This window comes from Salarias fasciatus, chromosome 13 (assembly GCF_902148845.1).
Source record: "Salarias fasciatus chromosome 13, fSalaFa1.1, whole genome shotgun sequence".
NCBI classification, from domain to species: domain Eukaryota; kingdom Metazoa; phylum Chordata; class Actinopteri; order Blenniiformes; family Blenniidae; genus Salarias; species Salarias fasciatus.
The window spans coordinates 16374821-16388841 of NC_043757.1; positions in this window are offsets into that span (position 1 = coordinate 16374821).

Below are 14021 nucleotides of genomic sequence, written 5' to 3' on the forward strand. Positions count from 1 at the left end.
AAAGAGTGACATCTTCCTCAGAGAATGTAAACAATAGGTAGAAAAGTTTCCGACAAATGTACTTTTAACACATTAGGGTACATCAAACTTGTGCCTTTTTATTCACTTTAACAACTTTAGAAAATTTGATTTTTTTTTAATTTTCTGTTTACATACATACTGCTGCTAGAGTAAAGAGTATATAGATATAATTCTTTTTTTTTTTTTCAACTCGAGTGGTTTGTTTTCCTTCAATTTAAATTGGAGGGTCTGTGGTGACATAATAATTTAACAACAGACAAAAATGTGAAGACCTCATGGTTCATTGCCAGAGGTTTGAAATCAGGCCAGAGTGCAGCATAAGCGCACAAACACAAATGCACATATGTGCTACATACTGAGACTACACACACAGACCTGAACATCTGACACCACTTCCCTGCTGCTCCCTCCCTGTCATAAGAGGAAGTCCATTCATTTCAGAAAAAGGTCTTGTGAATCAGAAAGGCTGAACCAGAGCTTAGGTGTCAGTTTACACGGCATCTCAACATTAACAGCTCATGTCTGCCACATCCCAAACCATTCATAAATAATATTTATATTTCAGGACTGTGATAAGACGGACAGGCACCGTTGATGACGAAGCTGGACTTAGTGAAGTAACATGAAATTCAGCATTGCTCATTTTATTCACTCAGTTGTCAAATTTATGAAGCTTTTGCGGCCAGAGTTTTATTTGATAAAAATGTGATTCTTTCCAGCTCATGGCCGCTCGGCTGCAATCACATTACCAGAGGACATATCAGATACCACAGCCCTTTCAGCATTTCCTGTTCGTAAGCCAAACGCTGGGCTTTATCCAGCAGCAATCAATCACCAAGGTTTATGTTTTCATTCGACCTCATGCAGACATACACAAACATACCCAGACTCAAAACATAAGTCAGAATGACACCAACAAAGTAAAAGTGGACTTAAAAAAAGTGAAAAAGTATGCCAGGTGAACTCAAAAGAATCAGAAAAAAGATGAAAAATGCATCTGCAAGCAGGAGTATGGGAAGAGAAATGAGACAGAAACACTGAGACATGGATGAGTGAGCTGCCAGCAGCAGATTTAACTCATGTTTTCCTTCAGACTGTCTAAAGACCAGTTCAAGCCAGGCTTATTGTGGTGCGAAAACGCAAGGGATTTCACAATATCTCTATTCTGAAATGGTAAAAAAAAAAAGACTGACCTCAAGGCTTTTATGGGGAACAATGTACCCTATATTGCCCACAACACATTTCGTAAATGTGACTCATTTATTTTATAGCCTCCGTGCAAAACCACAGTTCTCTATGCGCGGATTTCCGAGAATGCCTCGGTGTTCTCCATAATACACTCTGATGCATGTCCCCCCGGTTAAATTAAAACGCCTTCCGTCTGTCCTCTAATCTGATGAACCAATAACAGATTGAAAGCTGAAGGTTCACTTTGTCCAAGACCAGCAAGTTATCAACAAAAGGCCTTTACTGCTATTAATTGAATCAGCGCTCCTGTGAGATCGGACACTGCTGCTCCGGCTTTGACCTTACAGCAGGTTTTCAAAACTTGACAATGTGCTCGAGACTCGCTCTCTCGCTCGCTGTATGTTTAGTCTGTGGGTCGTCCTGCCGGTAATACCACCAGAGGCAAGAGATCCCTGTGGAAGTTTTTGTCCTTGTGTCGACAAGTGCCAAAGTCATGAAATATCAAACTCAATCAACACGAATTAGAAACAGAAAAACATAAAGGGCTCTTCTTTTTTTTCTCTCTCAGCTTTCTTGGCTTCTCAGCAATCAGTCAGTTACCTCCATCGGTCTGTTTTACTTCCTGAAAACCCACCAACATGGCATCGCTGGAGCAACGGTCATGTTCAGTCAGAGCCCCGAGCACAACAGGAGGTCTGAACCCCCGCTAATGGGAACTAGATATCACAGTTATTACTCTGCATGGAGTGTAAATTTATTGGGAAATATCATACGCTGACTTACTGAATCATGGTGACAGAAGCAAATTAGTGCACAGGTTGATCTGACAGTTTCCGTCAAGCTATGAAAAGGCCCCAGTCTGTGTTACATATCTGCTTTCTTCAGAGAGACACAGCTCTGGGATAACAAACTTTTTTTCAAAAAACCCTGAGACCGCCGGGCAAAAGTCAGCCCAACAGAAACAAACCGCATGTAAATCTCAGCAGGATGTTGTACTGAATGTGTGTGGGCATATCACATTCTGCTAAAACATCAGAGCGCTTGAGTGCGCAAGATTATCACATCACACAGAAGAAATACAGATCCTCCATTCTTCCCATCCAAGAGCTGAAATTAAAAAAAAAACATAAAACGTGAAGTGAAAAGGAAGTGACAAATATGCACCCTTTGATTTGTTACAGTTTAAATACTCAAGTTAATTCCCATGTGTCCCAGTTCTGTTTTCTGTCAATATTATTAAACCTGCAGCAATTCCCACTCCTCAAATTAAACCTAATATTTCACACGAATTTTAGAATCAGCTAAGAAAAACATGGCATAATTTGTCATAAAGGTTCACCCTTCCCATTTCTGTCTGACACGGCCGTCCACCAAAGTCACTCAGGCCCCATTGTGAAATCCTAATAATTAAAGGATTTAGCCAATCAATCTCACAGTGCAATTTCCTCCATCCTGGCTGCAGCCCAATGGGGTTTCAGGGCCGCCTGTGGAGGTGAAGGTCACGGACCTATGGGACGTGTTCAGGAAGTAGCAGCACACAGCGCAGTCTGTAATGAATATCATGGGCGTCAGAGTAAACACAACACCGCTAGTCACAGTTCAAATCACACGCTCACCAGAATATTTGGCATTCTCAGCAAACACTGCTCTCTCAGTTACTTCAGTATATGAGCACAGAGCCGCCCACTTAGCCCTGTCACTAAGTGGAGACTGTTGTATGTGAATGAATATAGAATAACCTGTAATAGAATACCTATGTTTTTAAATGTAGCGGTGCAGTTGATGTTTGTGCACAGACATTAAAATACAAGTTGAGGTTTGAAGCAAGGCATTAATGTTTCTTTCCCCACGGGTCATTCTGATGTCCCCACTAGTACAGAAGAGCAAGAAGAAAGACACACACGCACATACTTTCATTTATTTTTCTTAATCACTGATCAGCCCTCCTGTCAAGTGGTTTGAGTCGCTGTCAGGGAATTCACACAATCCGTCTCCCTATACCGCGCCACAGGCTGTGGAGACAGGGCCGAGCCAGAGTGAATCAGAATCAGTCAGATGCCAATTAAACACGAAGCAATATTCCCAAAGAGAGTTGGTGAACCACGGGTTCGTTTTCCTGCACAAAAGTCAATACGTCATATTAGGTGAAATGGTGAGAAGTCAGTGGCTGTCCTCTTGTTTTCATCCAAGGGTAAACCAAGATGTCCCCTTTCAGACTGTTACAAGGCCACCTGTGAGTCCAGGAGTCTTCGATCAAAAGCAAAGAGCCAGAGGAGAAAGAAAACCCCAAAACACAAATCTATTTATTGAGACAAATTCAGAGCAGAAAGGGAAATATTTGGTTAGCTCGGCGGCGAACGGTCGGCGGTGCTGGAGCGGTCCACAGTTGAAGCGGGGAGAAACAGCCGGCTCTTTGTTTGCAGACAGAATGGTGCACTCCGTGGGGTCACTGCAGGAGGCCCAACATCACAGACACAAGGAGACATACGCACACACTCACACACACACACACACACACACACACACACACACACGATTGCCTGCACATGCGTGCACACACACACACACACACACACACACACACACACAAACCATAACATTCCTCTGCTTCTATGAATGTTTTATTAACCATGTGAATGGGTCACAGAGTTACACCCCCCCAGCATAACTACAGTCTCCATGGTCACACGTGCACGTATGTGCAAGCGCACACACGCACACTCACACATACACTTACACAAACACATACACACACCCTTCTGCTATTTCTCACACATGTACTTAAGCAGAGTGGATGACATTCATACATGATGGATTTTATTTCTTGTTATAACCCTTCAACTTTTGTCCTCTTTGAGGTCACACGGTCCGATTTCAGTCAGAAATCACTAATTCCATTCGCATCCAGTCTGTGTTTCACTGGAGATGTGTATCCTGTGTCCCAGCATCAGTCTGACTATCAATGGATTAAAATCACACATCAACATATTTTGTCTATTAACTCTAATGGTAGAAAGTGTCAGAGGAATGAATCTGAAATAACACTCCTGCAAAGTCTTAAGGTGTTTACACTACTATGAATACAAATTATTCTAAGTTGATAATATTCTTCAGATACAAAGCGCTTTGTGTCATATCAGGTTTAATGTTGCACAGATCATTGCTACTTTTAGTTTGAAGCAGTTGTCATTTACACTTATAGTCTACTCTGCACAAACAGCAAGTTGATCTGCTTACATCTATATACAAGTGGATGTACTGGTCTTAAAATTCTTTGCGGTCAAGCACATTGGGGGTACTTTTCACACTTTGTGCCCAGATTATCTGCTGTTGAAATACCAAAGTGAAAAATACCACTTTATCCCATTCCGGGATCCAATCCCAGCTAACGATGGATGAAGGCGGAGTGAATAGAGCATCTTGTTGTCAACTTTCCATAAATCCTGGGTCTTGCCATTAGATATTAAAATCTTAAAACTGCTGAACATTTATTAAGATTATCCTGCTGAAGCAACGATATAAGAATCATTAGCTTTTATTTGTCACAGAGTTTCCAAGAGTCTCCAAAAACCAATGGAAAAATCTCACAGGCTCTCCGTCAAGGGAAACATGCTCTGTTTAACTGAACTAATGGTTTTGGTTTCACTCGCTGCCACTGAGATTTCTGCTTCCAGCTCTGTTGAATGGACTTTTGTTTTGATCAGAGCGTGGAACCAAATTATCCAATGCTGGCCAAACAAAACCAAAAACCTGCATGGCTAGATACCACCAGAGTTAAAGACACTGTAGATATTTTACAATGAGGCCTATTTGGTATTTGGTTTCCGTCCAAGAGAGAAGATCAATGCCATTCCAATGGTATAAATAACACAGCATGGAAGCGTTTGACTTACACCACCTCCTCGGCAATTTTATGAGCACAAGACATTTCCAGCCAGTCCGTCCTACTCGCATGTTCTGCTCTGTTCTTTTTGACACATCACTTACTGGAGGATGACTGATCCATATCGAAATGTGTCTGCCCACAAAAAAACAACCAGGCGCCCAACACAATGCCCCGGACACGCAAAGTCTCACCCAATATTGTGCAAAGGTGTGAAACTAGGAGTATTTCCAAAGCCATCAGTCCTTACACCACACACACACACACACACACACACACACACACACACACACACACACACACACACACACACACACACACACACACACAGCATGTTAATTCCTCACACTCCTGCACACCCCCACAGAGAGTGGAGCACAACTCTTGTTTGGTTTGGACAGGCCTATGAGGGGACCTCCATGCTGAACAAACTATAACACAGTGTGGCCCTGTAACACAGCCTGAGTAGTCAGATACAACAGGCTTCACAGTTCAGTGCTGCTGGAAGGATCAGTGGGCAGCAACAACCCACATCTCCCAAGAACTGAATCAAAAAATAATTATTCAAGCAATGGATTGAGAAATGCTGTTCTCTCCGAGAAACCTTGGCTCTTTTCGTGCGTGTCCATACTTGACCCAAAGGTGGCATTTATACATCTGACATGACTTTCATGATTCAAATTAGGATGCCAATTGTGTTCAGTGATGAACAAAATAATCAAAATATGTGTCTTTAAAGATTTAAAAGTGTTGTGAGCACAATTATCCTGTATGTCATTTAACTTGTCACTTCATATGTCCATTCTTCAGACGGAAATATTGATTTTATTTTATTACCAATGATTCATCTGCCTTTATGTATTTCTTTTTTTTGAAATGTTGCTACAGGGATGCTGTGGGAGCCAAGTGATGTAAATTCATGTTTAAGTTAATAAGTAAGCACAATTCACATTTTTGTTTGAGAGTTAAGTTCATTGAATAAATAATTTAAGAAAATATTGTTAAAATGCTGTTTAAGATTGATTTGGTTTAATTCATGTTTATTTGAAAGATAATTACATCTAAAGACAGTGTTTTGTAATTGTATTTGGTTGTAGTAAAATAGGTTACTGTCGCTTTAAGAAGGATGAAAAAACGCATGCAGGGAGCAGGCGTAGAAGAGAATTGAGGAAGTTGGAACTGAAGTAATTAAGGACTGAGCCACATGGTTTTCTTATCGTAGAATTGTTTATTGTTTAGGAAGACTTAGATTGGAATACTCCTGTAAGAAGAAATAACGAACTGTGGATTAAAGACTTTGTTTTTTCATTTTTACACCGGAGTACTGTGGAAGTTTTTTCCTACTCATATAGACATTCACGAGTAAGCCAAGGCTATTGGATTCTGAACCCAACATATTTGTAAGAAAACCCAGCTCATTTCACGTGTATGGATGTTCACGGATGGACTTTTACGCCACAAGGAAAGGATTTCATCTGATTCACGTGGAAGTGGTCGTGAGTACAATGGAAATTCATCACTCTTTGCATCAATCAGCTGGATGTCCATGGCGTTTTTGTTAAACAAGCTGCTTTGTGGATGAAAATGATAAAGCTTTGGAATACAGTGCTTGTTATCACATAAAATCATGGAGGCTGAAGAGGAAGAAACAGCTACAATTGTCGATGCTAGAGAGGTTAAAGTCACACCTAAGGCAATGGAAGAAAAGTTAAAGCGTGCTGTAAGCATACGCAAGGCCAAACTTGGAAAGTTAACAGGCAAAATGAATCAGATATGTCAATTAATGGACAGTGGAGATGATAATAATGTCACAGAAGTTCAGACTGTGTTAATGGTGGATTTCAACAAGCTGTTTGGAGAGTTCTGTGAATTGCACACCAAAGTTAAAGAGCTTTTCCAAGTTATTTCTGAAGAGGAAATGAACAGAGACCAAGTGAGCTGGTTTGAACCTAAGGCTGATGCTTTTAAGGATTTTGCTGAGAGAGCTAAGACTTGGATTGAAGAGGCCAGTGTACGTGTTGCAGAAGCCGCAAAATGTAATGAGGAGGTGCAGCCATCAGACAGTGTATCGAATGCATCTGTTTCATTATCAAAGCGTGGTTCCAAAGCACTTTCTGGACGATCCTCTCACAGGTCATCCTCTGCTTCATCTACTCGGCTCAAAACAGAATTGGAACGAGCTGCATTGTTGGTTAAAGCATCTGCTCTAAAACAGAAACAAATATTGGAAGAAAAGGAAGCTAAACTCAAAAGAGAAAAGGAAGAGCTTGAGATGCAAACTGCTTTAGCAGAAACTGATGCTAAGATTAAGATCTTGAACGAGTTTGAAGAGCTTGCATCCAAAACATCACCTTGTGACGGAATGAACTCCTATTTGGCTTCGAACAAGACCAGAGATGTACTGGCACCCAAGCAAACAAAGACTCCTGTGCTCACCACAAATGGACAAAAGGCTCTGCACATCAGTGACATGACACAAATTAACCAGACATTGCCTGATGCACCCAGACAGCAGAAGCTACAGTCACCTGAGACCTTACAGGGTGTCGCTGAAATGTTAACTAAGCAACAGAAATTGGCAACCCTTCCACCTCAGAGCATTCCAGTGTTCAAGGGAGATCCCCTGGAATATCGACTGTTCATCAGAGCATTTGAACATGGAGTAGAAGACAAGACAGAGAGCAGCAAAGACAGATTGTACTATATGGAACAGTACACTAGTGGACAGCCAAGGGAACTGATCAGGAGTTGTCTTCATATGGAACCTGAGCGTGGATATTATGAAGCCAAAAGACTTCTGGAGGAACATTTCGGAAATACCTACAAGATTTCAGTGGCGTATATCAACAAGGCTCTGAACTGGCCAACAATCAAATCTGATGATGGGGAGGCTCTCCATTCATTTGGGCTCTATCTAACAGGATGCCGCAATGCTATGACTGATATGGAGTACATGGACGAGCTAGACAATACAGCCAACATGCGTGCTATTATTGCTAAGCTGCCATACAAACTGAGGGAAAGGTGGAGGACTTTTGTCTGTGGAATCCAGGACAGAGAAGATCGTAGAGCCAAGTTTAATGACCTCGTGGACTTCATCAACAAGCAAGCGAAGGAAGCCTTGCACCCACTGTTTGGTGACATAAAGGATGTTGCTTACAAGGGTCAGACTAAAGGTCAGCCAGATGAAAAGTCGCACAGAAGAAGTGTCAGCAGCAGAGGCTTCACCACAGCTGCAATTATCACTAGTCACCAGCAGGTGTCTCCAAAGCCCAGGTCAGAAATGACAATCAATGGTAATCAACTATGTGCATTTTCAAAACCCTGTCTTTTCTGTTATGGGAGTGAACACACAATGGAACAATGCAAGAAGATGAAGAAATGTCTTCACAAGGAGAAGATTGACTTCATGCGGGCAAAGGGTCTGTGTTTCAGTTGTCTAAAACAGGGTCACATGAGTAATTCATGTAAGGAGAAACTGAGTTGCCAAGTTTGTGCACAATTACATCCTACAGTTTTACACATAAAGTCAAAGACCAATGCTGCAAACAAAGAAGTAAAATCTGAAATACAACCATGTGATGATGAAGAAAAACTGCCTGAATCCATTGTGAGTGGTTTCATAGGTATGACTACGCCAACTCGCAGTACAAAGAATTCAGAGAGCATCTTGGCAATAGTTCCAGTTCAAGTCAAGACCAAAAAGGGCCAAGCAGTCACAACCACCTATGCCTTTCTCGACCCTGGAAGCACTGCATGCTTCTGCACTGAGGCCTTAATGAGAGAGCTTAATGTCACAGGCAGAAAAACAAACATCTTACTGAAGACCATGGGAGAGAAAAAGATTGTTAGTAGTCACATAGTGGCCGGTCTGGAAGTAAGCAGCTTAGGTTGTAATGATTTTCTGACCCTCCCAGATACATACAGCCAAAAGGCCATCCCAGCATGTGCTGACAACATTCCCTTACAACAAGACGTTGACAAGTGGTCCCACCTTCAACAGGTTCAAATCCCAAAAATTGATGCAGAAATTGGGCTGCTTATTGGTACTAATGCACCCAAAGCTATTGAACCATGGCAGGTCATCTCCAGCGTAAATGAGGGCCCATATGCTGTAAAAACACGTCTTGGCTGGACCATCAATGGACTTCTCCGTGAAGATGCTCCCCACAGCACAAGTGCACTGACCCAAGTATCAGCAAATCGCATTTCGGTCAGCAGACTGGATGAACTCTGGAGTCAGCAGTTTAAGAGTGACTTTCCGGAGTACGAACAAGACGAGATTGGAGATGTCCAGGGAAGATCTTCAATTCATGGACATGGCTTCAAAATCAGCAAAGCTTGTGGATGGACATTACAGCATTGCCTTGCCTCTCAGAAATGGTGATGTGAAGATGCCCAACAATCGTGAAGTGGCTGAACAACGTGTTTTGAACTTGAGGCGGAAGTTTCTGAAAAACCCAAACTTCCACACAGAGTATTCTTCATTTATGGATGGCATCATTGAAAGGGGCTATGCCGTGAAAGTACCAGTGAAAGACCTCAACCGTGAGGATGGTAAAGTTTGGTACCTGCCACACCATGGGGTTTATCATCCCAAGAAGCACAAGCTCCGAGTGGTTTTTGACTGTGGCGCGTCATACCAGGGCATCACACTGAACAATCAGCTGCTACAGGGACCGAATCTCACCAGCACCCTCCTTGGTGTAATCAACCGGTTCAGGCAAGAGGAAGTAGCTGTCATGTCAGACGTCGAAGCTATGTTCCACCAGGTTAAGGTGCCTGACGAAGACTCTGACCTTCTACGGTTCCTCTGGTGGACATCAGGCGACATCAGTCAGGAGTTAGTGGAGTACAAAATGGTGGTGCATCTGTTCGGAGCGACCTCATCTCCAAGCTGTGCCAGCTTTGCATTGCGCAAGTGTGCTGAAGACAACAGAGATGAATGCAACAACGAAGCAGTAGAAACGGTGCTCAACAATTTCTACGTGGATGACTGCTTGAAGTCAGTACACACAGAAAAAGAAGCTGCTCAGTTGTACCACACATTACGAGCTGTATGTGAAAAAGGCGGATTCAGACTTACCAAATGGATAAGCAATAGCAGAGCACTGCTGTCAATGATTCCAGAAGAAGAGAGGGCAACAGAGGTTAAAGACCTTGACTTGGATAGGGATGTCCTTCCAACAGAGAGAGCCCTGGGAGTTTGCTGGTGTATCCAGTCTGACAGTTTCAGGTTCAAAATCATCATGCCAAATAAGACTCCAACCAGGAGAAACATCCTGTCCATTGTAAGCTCTGTTTATGACCCATTGGGTATTTTGGCCCCAGTCACACTCACAGCAAAGAAAATCCTGCAAGAGCTTTGCAGAATGAAGTTAAGCTGGGATACCCTCATACCTGATGAACTCGCTCGTGAGTGGTCCATGTGGAAAACTCAACTGTGCCAGTTGGAGAACATCAGTGTCCCAAGATGCTTCAAGCCTAAAGGCTTTGGTGAGTCCGTTTTTAACCAACTCCACCACTTTGCAGATGCGAGCGAAGAAGGTTATGGGACGGTTAGTTACCTGGTACAAAGGAACAGCAACAATGAAACCCATTGTGCCTTTGTCATGGGAAAATCAAGAGTGGCTCCTCTCAAGCACATGACAGTCCCTCGACTGGAGCTCACTGCAGCTACCATGGCGGCTCGCATGGATAAGACATTGAGAACGGAACTGCAACTTGAACTACAGGAATCAGTGTTTTGGTCAGACAGTGCAACTGTGCTGAAATACATTCAAAACAAAACAAGCAGATTTCGCACTTTTGTTGCTAATCGTGTGGACACCATCTTGAAAATCTCTGAGCCACATCAGTGGAGGTACGTTAATACTTCACAGAACCCAGCTGACTGTGCGTCAAGGGGACTCGATGCGAAGAAATTCGTCCAAAGCCACACTTGGTTACAGGGGCCGGACTTTCTCTCTAAACCCACGGAAGAGTGGCCTGAAAACCTGGAACACCCTGGGGATCTAACCATGGAGGACCCAGAGGTAAGGAACGCCATGGTTTGTGCAACTGCTACCGAAGAACAACGAGATGCTGTACGAGAGCTCATGCAGTACTTCTCATCTTGGATGTGCCTCAAGAAAGCGGTTGCCTGGCTGATGAAAGTAAAGAGCATTTTGCTGAGACTGAGTCGAAAGAGGAAAGAATTAAGTGCAATCAAAAGTACACCAGAAGTTGAGATGGAAATGAGGACCTTCAAGTCAGATGTCATGAGCGCTGACACTCAGAGACTCACTGTGGAGGATCTTACAGAAGCTGAACAAGAGATCATTCGATACTGCCAGAGAAAAACATTTTCCAAGGAGATCTCTGCACTTCAAAGATGTGAAGGCATAAAGAGAAGCAGTAGCCTGTTCAAGCTGAATCCTGTTCTTCATGATGGCATTCTCAGAGTTGGTGGGAGACTAAACAGGTCTGCTTTGCCTGAAGAGTCCAAGCGACCAGCAATTCTGGACAAGAATCTTCACGTCACAAACCTGATCCTAAAAGAGATCCATGAAAACTTAGGTCACAGCGGCCGCAATCATGTGCTATCCAAACTACGGACCAAGTACTGGATCCCAGGTGCAAATTCAGCAATAAGGAGGATCTTATCCAAGTGCATCATCTGTCGACGCTCACATGGTGCTGCAGGACAACAGCAAATGGCTGACTTACCTCGAGACAGAGTCATGCCAGATGACCCTCCATTTACCAACACTGGAGTGGACTACTTTGGCCCATTTGAAGTAAAACGTGGAAGAAGCACAGTCAAGAGATATGGTGTTATCTTTACGTGTCTGGCAGTTCGTGCTGTGCACTTAGAGGTTGCATCATCACTCGACACGGATTCCTTTATAAACGCTCTGCGTCGCTTTGTGGCAAGAAGAGGTCAGGTCAAAATCCTGCGCTCTGACAATGGAACCAATTTTGTTGGAGCCGAACGTGAGCTAAAGAAAGCCATTGAGGAATGGAACGTCTCCAAGATTGAAAGCACCTTGCATCAAAATGGCATCCAGTGGATATTTAATCCTCCCACTGGTTCCCACCATGGAGGTGTTTGGGAGAGACTGATCAAGTCAGTAAAAAAGATTCTGAGTACCACACTGAAGGAACAGGTGCTTGATGAAGAGAGCTTACACACCCTGCTATGTGAGGCAGAAGCGATTCTGAATAGCAGGCCGATAACTAAAGCTACCAGCGATCCAAATGACCTAGAAGCGCTGACGCCCAATCACCTGTTGCTGCTCAAGCCCAAGCCATCTCTGCCCCCAGGTCTTTTTGACAAACAAGATCTGTATGCACGAAAAAGATGGAAACAGATCCAGTATATGGCAGACCTATTCTGGAAGCGATGGGCAAGAGAATATCTTCCAGAGCTGCAAGAGCGCCAAAAATGGAACTATCCATCCCGCAACTTCACCACTGGAGACATTGTGGTAATCGTTGATGACTCAGCTCCACGCAACTCATGGGTTACCGGAAGGGTCATCCACACAGTGCCAGACAAATTTGGGCTGGTACGCCAGGTCCGGATTAAAACAAAGACCAACACTTTGGACAGACCCATCACAAAAATTTGCCTCTTACAAGAAGCTGAGTGAGGCATGAAGCCCACTACCTAAAAGACTGTGAACAGGGACTGTTTTCACCTGAGGATTTTAAGATCTTGGCTCCATTTAAATTGTTGTTTGGTAATTGTGTCTAGTTAAGAGCACAATTAGGGGCCGGTATGTGGGAGCCAAGTGATGTAAATTCATGTTTAAGTTAATAAGTAAGCACAATTCACATTTTTGTTTGAGAGTTAAGTTCATTGAATAAATAATTTAAGAAAATATTGTTAAAATGCTGTTTAAGATTGATTTGGTTTAATTCATGTTTATTTGAAAGATAATTACATCTAAAGACAGTGTTTTGTAATTGTATTTGGTTGTAGTAAAATAGGTTACTGTCGCTTTAAGAAGGATGAAAAAACGCATGCAGGGAGCAGGCGTAGAAGAGAATTGAGGAAGTTGGAACTGAAGTAATTAAGGACTGAGCCACATGGTTTTCTTATCGTAGAATTGTTTATTGTTTAGGAAGACTTAGATTGGAATACTCCTGTAAGAAGAAATAACGAACTGTGGATTAAAGACTTTGTTTTTTTCATTTTTACACCGGAGTACTGTGGAAGTTTTTTCCTACTCATATAGACATTCACGAGTAAGCCAAGGCTATTGGATTCTGAACCCAACAGATGCTGTCGCCCATGTTGTCATGATGGAAAGAGGAGTGTTGTTGTAGATAATGCATGATGTTAATCGCACACTGCCCTACATATTCAAAGTCACAGGTCAAAGCTATTTCATGTTATCTTCTCACGCTCAAACTTGTATTAAGCTGTCTCTCCCCCACTATTTGTTTTGACCTTAATGCTCTGGTTTTAATGCTTCCTCCCTGTGATGGCTGTTCGGTGTTATAGGTTGTTTTGTTTTGCTTTGCTCTTTTACTTTGTAGAAGAGATAATGACTAAAGCATCTTAGATTGAGCAAAATGCAAAGAGTTCCTTGTTTCTCTCTGCATTACGTCAGATCACTGAAACGAGACACAGGTTGCTGTAATGACAAGGGATGTTTAATACCTTGTTAATGACAGAGGACAACAGTTCACTGTAGGGAAACTATTATTTTGTTTTCGAATGTTGCTGCTTCCATAGAAACAACGGTATCATTTTATTTAACAAGTGCTGAAAAATATTAAATCCATTCAAATAAATAACCTTAATAATGCAGGGACATTTTTCTAAATTCACTGAGAGAAAATCCAACATAGAATAGAAAATAAAGCATATATGCATTACAAAGTCACTTCAGCTCCAGCTGTTCTCTCTCTTTCCCTCTCTCTCTCTCTCTCTCTCTCA